Here is a 17,954-nt window from a genome sequence, read left to right on the forward strand (position 1 = left end):
GAATCTGTAATGTTTTTGTCCATAAAATTTTTTAATATTAAAATATTCATCAAATTGTTGGTTCAGTTAGAAAATAGTGTCCATATAAAGAATTTCATCAATTTCAAGTATGCCATTAGCCATTTTTAAATTATCCTGCGCGCAAGGTGGAAACATGGTGAAAACGTTTGTCACAAAGAGGATTAAATTACAAAAATATTTGTGGCAACACAAGCTTTCTGATTACTAGTTTCCAAAGCAGCTATATTATGTAGTCAGCTGTAAAATGTTGGAAGTAATTGCATTTAAAATAAGTAAAGTATCCCAATTCTTGCCACAGTCACATATTCGAAGATCATAAGGGGTTTAAGGTGTTTGAGCCCCTTTAAAACTATACGTGTTTTGGTAGTAACGTAGGCTAAAAATTGCTTTCGAAGTGAACAAGAGTAAGGTGATGAGCAATATATTTTGATTTTTAAAGGTGGTCTTAGTTGAATAATATCTGAAAAATGCTGCTTTAGATTGCTACAGAACTGTACTTACATCTCTGAAGAGATACGAGCCCTTAGAAGTGTGAAAATAAAATCCCACATCTGTACGCGCTAACTAACACAAGTGAAAGAGGCAAGACATATATGTAAATTTGCAAAACATTATTTTTAAAACAAGATTACCAAGTCGGGTTTTAAGTTTGTTAATTTATTTCAGTATCTCAGAACATATGAAGACACCTGAGAATTCTAGAAATTTAATTTGCCTACTGCTGCTGTTTTCTTAATATGTATAAAAAATGTAGAAGATACTGATATAGCTCTTCAAGAACAGCCACTTATTGAGACAATTTATCTGTAACGGCTGAAAAAATCTGTTTCTCAACAAAAATAAAGCAATATTAATACCTAAATGACGGCTAAAACTTTCCTTATTGCAAATTATAGTATTTTTTATATGTTTTGTTGCGTATATCTGCTTGCTCATCAGCTTTCATAAAAATAACTTGTAGTGTCGTGTGGCCCCAACTTGTCAGCAAATGTGGTAGCGACTGCTACGAAGTTTGAATTTACACTGACACGTAAGAAGTGTTTAAAGCCCTTTTTATTCAACTTTAAAAATAACAGCTGCGTCCACTTGACGCTCACAAACTACGCCGACCCGGCGGTTAACTGAAACAGAACGTAAAACTGAACAATAATGACTGGATGAATAAAATAGCGAGATCACTATCTACGAGGCTCTGAGATCTTAAAGGCCCACCAGCGGCCGAGCGGTAAAGTCGCTGAACACTGGTAGTTCGGTCCGACGTTCGAATCCCGCGAACGGGATGGCTGCATGGGCGTTTTCGTGGTTTTCCCCATGTGTAACGTGTATACGAGCCAGTTTCCCTTAGAAAGTCCTCCACGAAAGGCATCCCTCCCCTTAGGCAGATAGCCCTAGTGTGCTTTGCCATAATTAAATACACCACACCACCACTGAGATCTTAAACTAACCTAACCGCGTTCTAAAATACCGCTGAAATTCAGCGAGCTTGCTAATTAAGCAGTTGAAAGATTTAGCAAAAACTGCCGAGATAGGCACACAGGCCGAAACGCGCGGTTCTTAAATTTCTACCTAGCAACATTCACGTTCACGATTCAAGAAGCACACCTACAATCTCGTTTTCCTTCTATTTAAACTCAACTTACTTCTCTTAAATTTGAATATACTGCGCGCTCTACTACAATTTACATACTCTACCATTGGCAATTCTAAGGGAAAGTAAAGGTTTGACAGAAAAGATAGCTTAAAATAAATGTTAGTTAAAATAAATATAAACCCTACAAACTTTAAATGTCTTTTACTCAGTTTCTTTTATTTTTATCATCCCTTAAATTTTTTAAAGCTGTACAAACTAAGTGTTATTCTCTGTTTGTTACATTTGTTTTATGAACATTAAAACGTCTTCTATTTCTAACTTTTCCATTTCATTTAGTAAGTGTGTATAATTTAAATTTTTATTAAAGTGTATGTTTGTAAATTTACTTTTTATTTACCATGTATATTTATTTATTTAATATATAATTTGACTTTAGATGTTCCTTCATTTATACTGTTTACACAGAAGAAGTCAAATGTATCAGCATATTGTCAAACGTATGCATACCTCGGAGACTTATACAGAAGATTGGTTCACTTATTTTTAAAGAAAATATTCGTATCAAAATTTTCAAATTTTGCTCGAATATGTAAAAATTTCTTTTGATTCACTTAAACAATACCTTACTCTCACTTACGATGCTTTATAATGTTCGTAACAACAAAATGTTAAAAATTATTACAAAAATATGCATTTAAATATTCAAAATGCAGTACTTCCTAATCGCCAGACCTTTCAAATCTGGCAGATGAAGCAATCACAGGCGTATATTATTACAACTTCTTCAAAGATCTTTTCTTTATCCTTCTCGTATAATAATTGAGGTAGAACTAATTTCCTCGTTTTTGATTACTTCAACCTTCTTCCATGTTTTCATTATCCGGGAAGAAGAGAAAAAAAAATTCAAACCTTTATTCAATCTTGAAATTGCAGTGCTTTAGCAGAGATAGTATTGATTTAGTTCCCAGTGAATTTGAAATGAAATGTGATTTCAATATCGCTCCAGAAATACTTAATCCTTTGTATTATTTCGACCTTTCATATTTTACCAGAATAAAGCATTCCATGAATCCAAAGGAGCAAACAGCGAGCAATTTTTTTCTTAACTAATGAGAAGCGTACTGTAACATAACATCCATTTCTGACATTTCATGTGAATAAGGGTACAACTTTCCGTCTCCTAAACTCCCTCCCAAACGCGCTGGTTAAAAGAGTAAATAAAAAAATACGGTTTCTTTTCAGAAACGAAATCCAGGCACGCACTTCGAAGGCTCTTCGCCCGGGTAAGTTTTGAATCTAGGGTGCTTATCTTACCCCACCATCATTCTTTGAAGTATGCTGACAATGCAAACTCTTTTTAATAATAAAATTGCACGCAGAGAAAAAGTTCCCTCCCTCAATGCGTTGGTGATTGGAGTCAAGGCGAGAGAGAGTGAGCGAACGAAACTGGAAGTTTAGCTTCAAGTTGCGATTTATTTAAGATTTCTTTTTTCAGCGTAAAACTACAAAAAATGCTAAACTCGCTTCTCATTTTTCTCACTCGATAGTGATTCCGAAAGGGGCTTTATGAAGGCGACGAATAGAAGATCCGGATGCAATAAAATCGAAAGGGAAATAAGAATATCTTTTTCATTTTTCTTGAACTTCATACCTCCAGCCAAATGAAATGATGTAATCGTAGCTTTCATTTTTACACTACGTGCAACAAAGTTCGAGTCAAATCCCTGTCCGAATAAAAACCTCGATATTACACTCGGGAAGTAATATCACCAAAGGCTTCAAACACAGTAATTTAGAAAATGGAAATGTCTTGCAAACAAACGTGAGTAAAGTTACTTTGAGAGATAAGTATTTATAAAAAATGTTCTCAGCGATTTTCCCACGTTTTTTATACGCAGCATTTTTTTCGGGGTTTTATTTCTTTCTAAGGAAAAAGAAAGTCATGAAATCTATCCAGCACTCTGAATTTTGGTTTTAAGAAGAATTTAGTTATTTTGTAACGTTGCAGGAACTTTTGCAATTTGCGAAGTTTTATTACTATAATCTCATTCATTGTATATGTTTTCTTGTATTAGAAACTATTTTTGCATGTTCCATTAAAAGGCAAGATTCTATGCTTAACAGCATTTACAAATGTTTCCAACTATAAATGCTCTGGTGTGTTTCCAATTAGTAGAAAACAAAACAGCTCATATTTAGTCATATTTAGTCTCAATTCTTACTTTTTAAACACATCACTTTTTAAATAAAATGGTGTTGTTGCCCAATGTTATCGCCATGTCTTATTTTTAAAGAAATGATATAGCAAATGTAAAAATCTGTATGCCGACACTTTACATTCTCTATGGAATATTAAAGATATATTGTTTTCAATTATTTTACGATTTTGCTGTTGAACTTTATGTAACGTAAGTGAGAAGAAATTCATGTTTTGCAAATAATGTTAAAACATAAATATTGAATAATAAAACGGCAAACAGAAAAACAAATGTGTGACTCATCTTACTGAGAAAAACTGAACATTCATATAATGAACTGAGAAAAGACTAAATAATGGCAATATTTAACAGCGCATCCGAAATTATATGCTGCTTTTAAAACTTTTCTGATTTGCTGTAGAATTTTGTGTGGCATAAATATGAAGAAACTGTTGTTAATGATAAAGATTTTAAAAAATGGTTGTGTTGGAGATCTTGTTTAGAAAGCTGAACATACTGATATGATGAACTGAGATAAGATTAAAAAAAAAATAAATAAAACGATATATAGCAACATTTAACCCTCTCAGAAATTAAAAAAAATGCGATGATTTTAAAAATTATGTGATTTTACTGCTGAAAGTTATGTGGCGTAGATGAAAAGAAAGTTGTCTTTAATAATAAAATTTTTAAAAAATAAAACTTACATTAAAATGTGTAAGTCCAAAAGCAACTTGGTAAATGCGAACACAACGAGAGTATAGAAGACCTTAACAAACCATGTGCTGCCAAGATAAAAATCTGTAATCCTTTCGGATTTTCTTTTCTTTTACTCAGCTCACTTGCTGTGTTCCCCCCCTTTTTTCTCTTTTACCACCTGAAAATGCTTATTACCTAGACTAGTGCATTTTCGCAATTCAAAACAACGACATGCCATTCTTCTTAAGGCACACATTCTGGTAATAATCTGGTGATAATCTTTTATATTAGCATAGGATATATATAAGGAATAGGTACTTCGTTTCTTTCAATTAATATTTCAGAGATGAAATGGTTAAATAATTTGTTCAATTAAATGTATAAAATTTTAACAGTATGAAATTACTCTCATTATGTTGTAAAGACATTAGGTATTTTTGGAAGAAGGCAAGATGAAAAATTAGAAAACGCCTTCTCCGGGAATCTAACCATGGACCTCTGGAATACCAGCCCAGCGTCCAGAACCACTATACCACGAAGGCACGCTAAGAAGGCGAGAGCAAAACCTTATATACTCCCCCTTTTAAAGGGCGACTGGGTTTTTAGGGGACCCAATCGCCAAATGCTAGGTGTGGAAAATCCTCATCCAACACCCTTTTAGTTCGGGCGCCACTGTAGAGACATTAGGATTTTTTGGAAAAGTCAGAGAGATGAAAAATAAGCAATCGCTTTCGCCGGGAATTGAACCACGGACCTCTGGAATACCGGCCCAGGGTACAGAACCACTACTCAACGAAGGCACGCTAGGAAGGCGGGAGAAATACCTTATAATGTTTTCAGATCAAAGAGTTGTTATTCTTGCATTTAATGAATTTCACAAACATAACACAAAAACTTATACCGAAAACATTTTTAAAAAAGGTAGCAGTTTATTGAAGTATTTTCCCCATTAAAACAGAAATTCTAATTAAATAAATAATAAAAAAGCGTATTTTATGTACCCCGTATAAACGATCAAAACAAACAAAATTTTAAGATTACAGCTTACTTTACCGATTTGGGAATGTCAAGAAACTACTGAAGTTTCACTTAATTTACGATTACTTTTTAAATGTTTATATTAATTTAGCACTAGGTTTTGTGCCGAATTTATATTTTCGTTAGAATAAATTTAATGGCTTATGCTTGACACGCATGCAAAGCTTATATGGAAATTCCTATAAAGCTTGGGCCAAGTTTTATACAGAATATTTTGTGATTAATAGCTCATTTCAGGAAGGCTATTTAAATTACACTGACATAACAGAGGAGATTGTGCCTAAGATTAAAATTTTAAGTGAGTATTATATTTTTGCACCACTCTAAAAATATTACAAATGAATAACGGATTTATGGAAGAAATATTATTTAAATGGAATCATACAATGGGCAATATTTTTTTTTTTTAATTTTTGTAAAACTGATTAATTTTTAAATGGCAAATGCTTTCGTGTTTAACCCAAGTGAGCGAACCTGGAAACGTCAGATTCAAGAAGTTTAAAGCAAGTAATATTTTAGAAACAAGCAAGTAAATCTTTAGATGATAAAAGATAGGTTCTCTTTTAATGTCTGAAGCGTGAAAGGACGTTAAATAGACGAATTTTCATTAGGCAGGCTATATTAACGGAACCAACAGCCTTCGCTCCCGATAGTTTAATTTTCCCATCTATTTTGTTTAATAGGTTGCGCACACCGTAGTTTATGTTTAACGCAATTATTACAGCATGCTCCAAATACTGCTTTCTGGAAAAAGAGCTCTTGACATACTCTCTCTTAAACACGTCATAATTTAATGAAACTCGCTACCAGTGTAACATTGAGTGTGGCGAATTTCGAAGTCTTTACGCTTATCTGACGATGTTCTGTTCTTCAGTTATACAGGGTGTATCAGTAAAGCGTTGAAAAGCTTTCAGGAGAGATAGACTATACGTAGACGATTGGAAATCACATAGGAATGTATGGTTGGAAACGCTTTCCTGGCGCGGTAGAGACGACACATAAGTCAAGAAAGAAAGGACACAGACGGAAAACGTGCTTATTATTGGGAGTAAAACAAAAAAAAAAAAAAAGAAAAAAGAAAAAAAGAAAAAGAAAACCAAAGTAAAGAGACAACGATCATCATCAAAGAATGTGTTCGAAATTACGACCCGGACCGTGATGCAGGAACCGTGCGTCATGCATCTTCCATTCGTGATGCAGATCTTCATTGCGGAACCTGCATCACGGTCCGGGGTTTTTCTTTCAAACACCTTCTTTAAAGACGATCGTTGTTTGTTTTTGTTTTTATTTGTAGTAAACATAATAAACTACTGTAATTGCTGTAGTAAACATAATAAAACATGTTTTGTCTCACTGCTTGTGCCCTTCCTTATTTGCTTTTTGTGTCGTCACTACAGCGCCAGAAAAGCCTTTCCGACCATGCATTGCTATGCGATTTCCCATCGTCTAGGTGAACTCTGTCTCTCCTGAAAGTTTGTCAACGGCTGTACTGATACATCTTGTATATTTAATAATCAAAGGATTAGTCAAACCTCATTCTACAAATGCTCAAATCGCACTGAAATCAGGGGCTTAAATGAGACATGCAGCCATGAACGTTACGTGTTCAGCAACAGGAAGGAGGTAAGCTGTGCTGCGGAGAGTTGTTTCTAGACATGTAAAGGCTAGCTGTGCTCCATGAAAATATACTCCGGACCATAATCCAAATAGCATCAATTTGCAAAACTGTCATTATGCAACAGAGGTTCATCAGTTTTTCTATTTACTTTATATTCTGACCCTGCTTTCTCATATTGAATAGGAAATGAGACTCCCCCTTTCGTGCTTCTGGGCGCATAACATGCCTGAATTTCTGAATTTTAGTGATGAAATATGTAACAAGCACCTGAATTCTATTGAGCTGAAATTTGTCATGTCGCTGCCCTTATCTTGATGCGGATGATTCGTGCTAACCGCTTTTCACTCTTTTCCTTCGCCAACATTTGTTAATTAGAACAATCCTTACTGTCTAACTTCTTTTCCTTAAATGCCAAACTTTAAAGCCCCTAAGATACAGTTTCACGAATAACGCTTAGAAATGTACCCGTTTCAGCGATCCTACATTCCGGTTTTCTTGCCACTACGATCATGTATATTTCAGAGTCATTCAAATCTTCCGCTGATCAAGTAAAGCTATTGCCGGATTTTATTCAAGGTTGGTAAGTGAGTTTTAGATCAGATTAAATTGTTCGACCGTAGGAAGATCCGCAGTTTATATCTCGACGAAGCCACTGCACATTTTCCAAGTTTCCTGCTCCAAAACAAATGCTTAATGGTCTCTACGGTGGCGCCCTGGTCTCCTCCTCCTCAGCCGCACTTAAAGAGGTGCAAAATGCAACGCATTTTCTTTCTCCTTACTTCGTGCCTTCGTGTCGCAATTGGAAGTACGTTCAACTAGCAGTCGGGAGATCCGGAATTTGAATCCTGGGGACGGCATTGCACACTTTCTCAGTCTTCTGTTCTGATATAAAATGCACAATTGTCTTCACATGCTTCTTAAAACAAATGCTTTTCTAAATAATAATTTTAAGGAGAGGAGCGAATCCTGTGTAAATTTGTTCAACAATGATACGCCGTTTTTAGCCATCAGAAAGTAAATTGAATTTGACAAGGTATGCCAATCATTAACTTGTTGACATTTTTATTGGCTTCTGGTTTTAGCAATCAAATAACCAAAAGAAGCTAGCTCGCCAACTATTAAAGTCAAATTAATTGACATAGCCTGATGCCTACAGTTTGCCACAGTGGCAATATAAATATCATGTCTGAATGTGTAACTGTGGCATAATGATAGCCATAAAATTCATATAAAGTCTTTGCTTGGATATAGTTTTGTAACGCCCATTATTCTCGATCAGACAAGTGTTAAATGAGGCATTAAGGAATAATTAAGGAATAAAAAATACCATTCGCCATTTATCATATTGACGCGGAATAACCAAGTTTTCGTTAATCTTTTAACAATCTGCGAAACTTTTAGCTGTAAATTTAAACTTAAAGCCTTGTTATTTATTTTAATTTTTTTTAAATCTGTTTCCTATTTAATGTTTAAAATAATATTTTTAAATATTTGCAAGCAGTCTGTATCATACTCACTTCGTTGAACATCAGTTTTTCGTTTAAAAATTCAGAACGTTTTAATCATTTTAAGCATATTCGAAGAAACTTTAAAAATATATTTAAGCCTAATTTTTAATTCCTTAAAGATGTTTAGAGAATGAATTGAATTATTTGACAAGTAACCATATGACTTCAAATTTTGATAGTTGAAAGGTTGATGTCATAGTTTTATTGCAGAAACTGTTCATTAAATTCTTGAAAAAGATTAGTTTATTGCTGAGATATACAAACAAATATGTTTATTTTCACTAAAGGCCCACATATTCTTTGTATAATACAAATATGATAATTTTTATTGCACTTAATCTTCCAAATCGTGCTTCACTAGAATTTAACACTTGGCTCGTTGAAAAGAAGGTACAGTCTCCTGAAACGCCTAAAGTAATTTAAGAAGTGTGTTAATAACCACTCCATTCTCTCAACCGTGAATCTTTTTAAAAATATGTATTTATTTCTCTAAGCTTATTTTTTTCGTATTCTTTTCTAAAACTCGCTTTTTTAAAATATAATTTATGCTAACCTTTTGTAAAACCGCTGCTTCATTACTAAAATGAATACAAGACCTTACATTAAGAGCTCTCAGATATAAAGTCAGCTTAAGGGCAAACAAATTGTTTTTATTTTTAGGTTAAAAAAGCAAAAGCCTACAGATTCTTTTGGAAGGAAGAAAAGGATAAAATACAAGGTACAGAAAATCAAAATGCTTAATTCTGAGACATTTTACGGCTTTGAAATAGTAGGGATTACCAAATGAATTTAGTGTAACAAATGTGATTATTATAAAAAAATAAGAGCTGCAAGGTACTTTTTTATCATTTTACGAGAACAGTTTATTTTTCAATCATTTAATTTAATTCCCAAATTTACACGTTCAGTTGATTTTTAATGTAAAATATCCTATATTCGCTCAAAGTGTACTGATAATTAAATGTAAATTTTCAAATCTCAGAGCAATTTTATTTTAGCTAATTATTATTTCGTTCTTAACCCGGCGGAAGTCGCACCAAGAAAAGTTACTAGAGTGGGCGCGTGGAGTATCACATACCCCAATATTTAAAATACGATAAAAATAGTTTTATTTAGTTTTAAAGCTGTTTTTCTTGTTCTCGTGTATTATAAATACGTGAATAATAATTGGGTTTAAAAAAATTAATTTGCAAAATAATCTTAGAGTTAAAATTAAGATAAATGAAAATAATTAAAAAATAAACATCATGCCTCTAAGTTTCATTGCATCTCTAATAAACAATGCTTATTTCATTTCTTCACAGTTTGAACGAAATACATTCATGTATGTTTTCACAGAATGTTTTCACATTTTAAACATTGCATTCACGTTCTTCTGTCCTTGGCGCGAGGGCAATTTATCACATCTTTCGAACTTAGTTGTTTCGAATTTCATGTATTCGTTTTAATTCTTCGTCAAAACTTCTGCTTTTGTTTTGTATGCAGTACGTCAGCTTCTTGGTAAAGTATAAATCTCTGATCTTTGTTCAATACTTGTTTTCATTAATTGTAATGCTAAGTTCTTCAAAAACAGACTTCTGTTTCTGGTTGGTGAATTAGCCATTGAACGTAATATAATTCAAGCATTTTATTACAGCAACATTCAGTGCAGGAAAGAAAATTACCATTGGCCACCTCCTTGTTATTCTGGCAATTGAATAATTGGCTGACCCCATATCCACTGCTCCTTTAGTCATATTATAAAAACATATAATTCCTGACGTTTTATTTTCTCCAATAGTATCATCTATAGTATGATCGTTATGTAATGTTGAAAGCATAAGAATTTTTTTTTCTTTTTTAGGAACATTAGAAATTAATGTTTTATCTTTTTCGAAACCAAAACAGTGCAGAAAATATTCCTAGTTTCATCTTCAGTTTCCGAAATACAATCTTCATCGCTTTCAAATATTTCTAATAAATATCACAGGCGTTGCATCTGCAATTCATAAGGAGTCATTCTTTTTACGATAATGTGGTTAGAAATTTTCAAGAATTTAATGTCAAGTACTTTAAAATCGCTTGCGAGTAGAAATATTTACTGTTACACTCCAGAAATAAATTTCTGAACTAAATATTCGGTCAGAAAAACACTTACGCGGACAGGCGCGGGGGGGGGTGTCATACCCCATTTCCAACAAAATACCAAAAAATCTTTTTCTGAAACGCACAGGCAAAGAAAAAGCTGTTCTGAAAGTCAACCACAACTAGAAACTCAGCTACTGAATGCAGCACAGAATTTCAGTTTCACAGGTTAGGAATATTCCACTTTTATGTAGGGGTGGGGTATGACACACCCCACGCGCCTTCCCGCGGGTTAAGCTTTATGCTCTATGCTCTATGCTCGTAAACTTACTGCACGAAATTTTATAAAAGAAAATTATATATGATTTTATTTCCGTTGCAGATTTCGTACATACTTCAGAAATAATTCCTTGAAGCCATCTTCGGGAGTATAATGGTGTACTTAAGAGCAACGCCTTCTTGTGAATCAAGTTCATCATTTCATCAAAGAAGTTAATATTCAAGATAGAATTTATATTTATGTTTTGCTAACGGCAGATAACTCAAAGTAATATACGTTACCGTAATTATAATATTACGGAAAGTCATTTATAGGCAAGCCTTATTGTGAAGGTTAATCTTCCTTTCCCTTGCAGAATTCCATCAAAACGCTCAAGGCTTTGATATTTATTTTTTCCATTTTAACGCTACAAGTTTTCTGTTGGCTTGCGTTATTTTTCCTAACGCATTCCCTTAACCTGTTTATGCAAGATCTCATCGAATGCGTTTAAAGCTTCAGGGTGCGGTGTAGCGCTGTCAATAAAAGCCCAGCAAGCAAGAAAATTATCGATTTGCTCCTAATGCATGTGCTAATAGCATTTTATAAACTCCTTCGACTTCATATTCTACATGCTTTTTGAGTGAAATGAGTCCAACAATTTATTTTCAAACTCTCCAAGAAATTATGGGACACTTCTTTCGTGGAAATGTGTTATCAGTAAATATTTGTGGAGTTTTTTAATAATATTAGGAAGCTTTCAATTCGCAATTTGGTTTTTAATCTACTTGGTCTAAATGTGACCAAATTGTTTTAAATTTATTTCTAGGTATTTTTATTCTTCTTATTAAAATATCAGTAAAATACTTAATATGCATTTTATTAATTTTCTCTTGCTTCTTTGGTAAACATATATTTAAGTCGAAGTTTCCTTTTTACGTTTATAAAAAGAATAATATACTTCAGACCCTTATTTTTTCCCCAAAACATAAGATGTCAAGGAAAAATTATAACTTTTCTTTCCTATTTTATATCGACTCTCATTTTAAACAAACTTCACCATTATCAATGCTAATTTTTCAGTTCAACACATATTTTTAATATCTAGATATAAAATATTTCATTTTGTTACATCTGATATCTTAAATTAATTTAGAAACAGTTAACAAGCAATAGCTGAATATGATTTCAGAAACTTCATAATTCAGTTATATTTCTATGAGTATGTGGAAGTGCTTATTAAGATAATATTTTACTTATAAGATCTTTAACCCTCTGGTTAAGTTATTTGATCAGAGAACAGCACACAAGGGCTATCTGCTTAAGGAGAGGGATGCCTTCGTGTGGGATTTTAGAATGGAAACTGGTTTGTGTTCATACAACACATTGGAAAAACCTTGAAAGCTACCCATACGGTCATCCCGTTTGCTAGGTTTCAACCTCAGATTGAGCTGCCAGCACTCAACGACCTTAAGAGCTCGACCACTGCTGGGGCACTTAGTTTAACGACTAAGGAGAAGGAAAGCATTACTATACATAACCCATTACTTTTATTTCTTCGTGTTTTTAATTTATATCAATAAATTAGAAAAAAATATCAATTTTTGAAACATTTTCAAGAAAACAAAATAGCCAACTGGCGCTAAATTCCGATTTCTAGGAGAGTTTATTATAATAAAGAAACCTCGCATACTGAAATTAATAATTATTAAACGCAGCGCTTACTCTAGTCAAAAGCTACTTTAACACGATAATTAAATAATTCATATGAAAGGAATAAACCCATAGGAATGAAAATTAATTTTTAATGTAACACAGAGTTGTTCAAAGTAATATGCATCAAATTAGTCTGCGTATTCATCTATGCCATTCAGTATGGTATCAGTATGGTTTTGCTCAGGTATCATATGTGAAGTAAAGTCATTCGGATTAACTTCGTAGTGTAACTCAGTCGAATTGCTGTAAAATAAATAAATAAATAAATGTATTAATAAATAAAAATAATATATTCATTTTAAACTAAAAAACTATCACACCTTCTCTGTCTTCTCTTTGTTTAGAATAAAAGAGGAAAAACTGCCATTGGCAACCTGCAAAGGTCCATTGGAGTATTGTTACAAGTCACGCCTTTCTAAACTGCGTTTACTCTTATGTTCAGCGGAGAAAAAAGGACTAAAAGCGAAAACCAAAACATAAAGTGAAGGAAGTACCGATTCTCCTGTTAAGCCGGTGTTCTGCTCCATTGGATTCCGCTTCTGGCATAACGATGACAAAGTCGCAAGGTCTGCCATCATAAAAGCCAGAAGCGCCGAAAAAAATGACCACACCAGAGCTTATAAATAATTGATGGCCAAATTCCTTGTGAACTATGCCCTAGCCATTTGTGTCCGAAACAGAGAGACTTGACGTTTGTGACAAGAGCACTCCGTAATCACCTGCTAATGGTCTAGCTTGTGAGGAGTTGTTCCAGATGGTTTGTAACCACAGACGTAGCACTCACTAAAATATTCAGTGTTTTCCCGTTTAGAGACTTAGAAGATTAACAATAGCGTTTTGCGGTTAGTTTATTCCCCATGAAAACACTCGAATGTGTCATTTTTGAATGACGTTTTGCATAAAAGAGCCGTACAAAATGTGTTTATGTATTTATTGACGAAATTAGTGAATAATTCAATTCTTGTATTCGATCCTATGGAAACAATCAATAGACGCATTCATCTATAGGCGTGACACGTTTTGTGTACATTTCTAACATTCTCTTTTTACCTCCTGCCAATATGTTATGAACACAAAAAAGGGGGAGATAATGGTTTCGGTCTAAAAACTCGATAGTGAGTTTTCAGTGAATAAGCACGAACTAGGGTCCTCATAATTTGTTTCTACTATTTTTAGAATGACATCTGTCAGTACGTGTATGATGATTTCTTCGTCCAAGAAACCTCTTATATGAAACTTTCAAAAATTTCCATTTTGCGTATTTAAGTTTTCAGCTTTGATATAAAGATTTGATTAGATTTTCAGCAAAACTGGATTAACTGAAGCCCGTAACTGTTTTAAACAGACAACTGGAAGTGATATATTACTTAAATAAATACCATAAAAACTGTATTATAATATATTCCACGTCTTTATAAGTTTAGCATTCAAAACGTTTATATCAAGGATAAATTTTACCTTAAACTAATAAAACTGTGGTAATTTACTTGAAGCTCTGAATAGATTTTCGTGAAAAAAATGTATTATGAGGAAATTCAAAACTTCTAATTTTTGGTATTTAAAATGGTACATGATCGAGAATAACATATTACTTTTATAAGTATTAAATTTATTCTTGGAATTATGCTAAATGGAACGAAAATAAACTCGTTATGAAATTCAGCTATCGCTATAAAGCAATTAAATGCTTTAACTTCAATTCTCAATTTTGTCTCCATTTCACTGTGTCCATTCATTTTTCAGATAAAAGAATGCTGCCATCAAATGTTATCGCTATATATTAATTTTAAAGAAGTAATATAGAAAACGTAATATAACGAATATAATGCATGGCAACACTAAACACTATTGGAATTATAGAAGTAAACTGCTTTAATAAATTTTGGAATTGTTAGGTCATTAATTGATAAACACGAAGCACTATATAACACGAACACGAAGCAGACGATACACTATGGATGATGCCATAATTTTAAATGAAAGCATAAAAACGCATATGATCATGAAAACATACAGTTAACATTTTCCATTCCATGAGGTAATAGGGTAGTAAAAAAACGTAGGATTTGTAATTAACACTGAACCATAAAGTTAGTAAACAAATACGATTTTATTTACAAACCTTCATCCAATTTCATATTTTAAATAGAAGCGAGCTTTAAGTAACGTATCACTTTACTTAAAGTTCTTTATTATTTAAAACATGGAATTGACGGCAGGTTATGTGCTGGCCACATCAGAATTTTTAGTCTAGCTCTTGAGTCATGCTGAATGCTTAGAAGGACTAGAGAGTACTTTGCAACGAGCATATAGAAACTATCTTTAGAAAACACTTTTAGATGTAATAACATCACTGAGTTACACAGTTACACAGTTAAAGCAAGAAATAACATCACTGAATACCTCTCAGAGAAGTAATCGCATATGTGAATAGAGAAGTTAACTGAAAGTGAAAAGCATAGAAGAAAGATTAAAGAGTTAATGTCGATATTTAGAGAATAATTAATAAGCTTCACTGCACATATAAATGTTTATAAAAATAAAAATAAAAAATATTTTAAAATAAAATTTATTTAATCAATAAAATTAACATTTGATTAAATTTACTATAAATATCATTTTTCCAAAAATTAAATTGTGAATTTTGGAAAAACTTTTTGTGTAATTAATTTTTTTTTCAATTTTTTTAAAAATTTCCTCGATATTATAAGAAGCATATAAGATACTATTAGAAGATAGTATTAGGAGCAATCCAACTACATCTTTACACACTGATTCTATGAACCTTTACGGAAGAAACTTGAAAGTTGAAACTAGTTGAAGAAAGGCAACATTAAAAGAATGCTATCTATTTTCATGCAGTCTGATGCATTCAATTTTATTCATCCATTTTTTCTCATGCAAATACATTAATTGCATAAGTTTTGGAATAAGAATATCGGAGCTTGAAATATTTTAGAGAAATGCAACTCTGTCTAACACCATTATTACAAATTGTGAGTACGAGCTGAAGCATGCGGAAAATTGTAATTAGTAAAAAATAGTAAAGGATAATAAGTCTTACTTATCTAAAGTCCTAAGTATTTGTTTGTTGACAGAAGGATTTTAATCATGAAATTGAGTTAGCTTAAACTTTGCTATGGTTTTGGGGAGAATGCATAATGCGCAACTTTATTCAGGATTTAAAATGTCTCGCAAGCGTTAGGAGAAGTAGGTATAACCTTAAGCAACAGTCAAGGATTATGCATTCTCAAGAGCGTACCGATTACTTCAAGCGTTTTATGGTTATGTTGTGTTTATGAAGCTAGAAAACTATGCAGCTTAAAAACACTCTCCAGGCTTTGCAATTGTGGAAAGTTCACAATATTCTGAGGGAAGCGGATTTACTCCGATTTCATAATTTGCTGAGAGTATATTCATTAATTTCTGTAAAGTTGTTTTTTCTACGCATTTCTGTAATATGATAATGGATTTCAGTCAAACCCACAAGCTAAATTTTGCAAGAAAATGTTGAAAAATTATTGTGAAAATTTACTGAACATATAAAATATATTAATGCATTTAACTGCAAAATTTCGAAATGAAATAATCAAATTTTAATTACTTTACTGTTCTAAAACAACCCCAAATTAATTTCGTTGCAGTTAGAAGGACAATAAAGTTCTAGATTACGCCGTGAACTATATTTTAAACCAAAACCAATTATGTATGGATGGTAGAATGACATTTATAATGTTTCAAATGTAAAAGTATTGTTCTTATCAAATGTTGAGTCGCTTTTTGTGTAATTTTACTTTGTTTTATTTCATTACTTCAAACCGTGGATAAATGAGGTAGAGTACATACCTGGGAATTAGGAAACAGTAAAGGCTTTCCGGTCATTATTCTTCAAGGAGTTTAAGTAATGTGCCTTTTATATTTTTTGTTGTATGTAATATTTTAAAGTTTACTTAATAGAAGTATTTTTTGAAGTAAATATACATAATTTGAAAAATGTTATATTGGAAACACGTGTATATTAATAACACAGCAGTAATCACAAAACTTGAGAAAGGAACATGTACTATAAATACAGATAATTCGCTCACAAACAGGTGTTCAGTAGGAACAAATCAATTTCATCACTAAACTGCACTACAAAACCCATGCATGCTTGCTTTCTTCTAAATGCACTGCTGGTTGTTAAAACTGCAGTTCTAGGAATGACCGTTCTGATTAAGCTATAGATCTGCATATTTGGCTAGAAAGCTAATGTTTAAAATATTGGATCGCATGCAAAAATTAACAGCAAAGTAGTTCTGTGTATTGCGTATGGCAATATAAAACTCTGAAAACGGTAGCCCGTCAGAGATGATCTACTGGAGAAACTCATTGATCACTGATAGTTAGATTTGCGTTCCAATGTTAATGCGTGTGCTAGATACATGGACGTTTTCATGGTTTTCCCAAAATTTAAGATAAATTCGAACCCGTTTCCTTTAAGTTCTCCGCAAAGGCATCCCTCCGCTTATGTAAATAACACTAATGTGAACTACTCAATTAGGTAAAAAATGCTGATGTGGTATAAGAAGAAGAATCATTATCTGCAAATGTCTTGAGCTACGACATAAATCCTTCTATAAATTAGACCTATGAGCTAGAAACATTTTATTAGTTTATATATCTAGAAGGGTTCAGTAAGTCAAGACAAGAAACGCAGCTGAAATACGGCGACGCTTTGAACTTTAAATCGAAGAATAACTATGCAGTTATGAGAAGGGGGTGTTGCTACTGTGTCATTAATGTTCATCTTTTGCATAATAAATTTATATTACTGAGAATATGGATTCAGTAAGACGAAATCACTGACACATTAAAAGTCTCTGATCAGCCACATGAATTATGACAAATGCATCTGATACATCCTTTATATGAATGAGCGTATATTCGCTTCAAACGATTCACACCGAGAATTAAGATAGGGTGCACAATAAGATCTGTGCGTGTACCTATAGATTGGCATTACCTACCGAAATGATGTATTTTTTTTCAGCGATCATTTCTTCGATTAATATTGATTCTACAACGCAATTATATAAGAGCTGCGTTGTGACTGGGACACACCATAACGATTTCTAGCGTTGACAGCACCTTTTATGAGCCCTTTATGCCTGTCAGCACACTTCATGAAAGTTTCCCTGCCCATGCAAAGGAATAACAATACCAAATATATGCGCTATGTAGGGTACCATTATGATGTGCCTTT

The sequence above is a fragment of the Stegodyphus dumicola genome, chromosome X1 (assembly GCF_044657685.1).
Source record: "Stegodyphus dumicola isolate Sdum_Otavi_A_Nest chromosome X1, ASM4465768v1".
NCBI classification, from domain to species: domain Eukaryota; kingdom Metazoa; phylum Arthropoda; class Arachnida; order Araneae; family Eresidae; genus Stegodyphus; species Stegodyphus dumicola.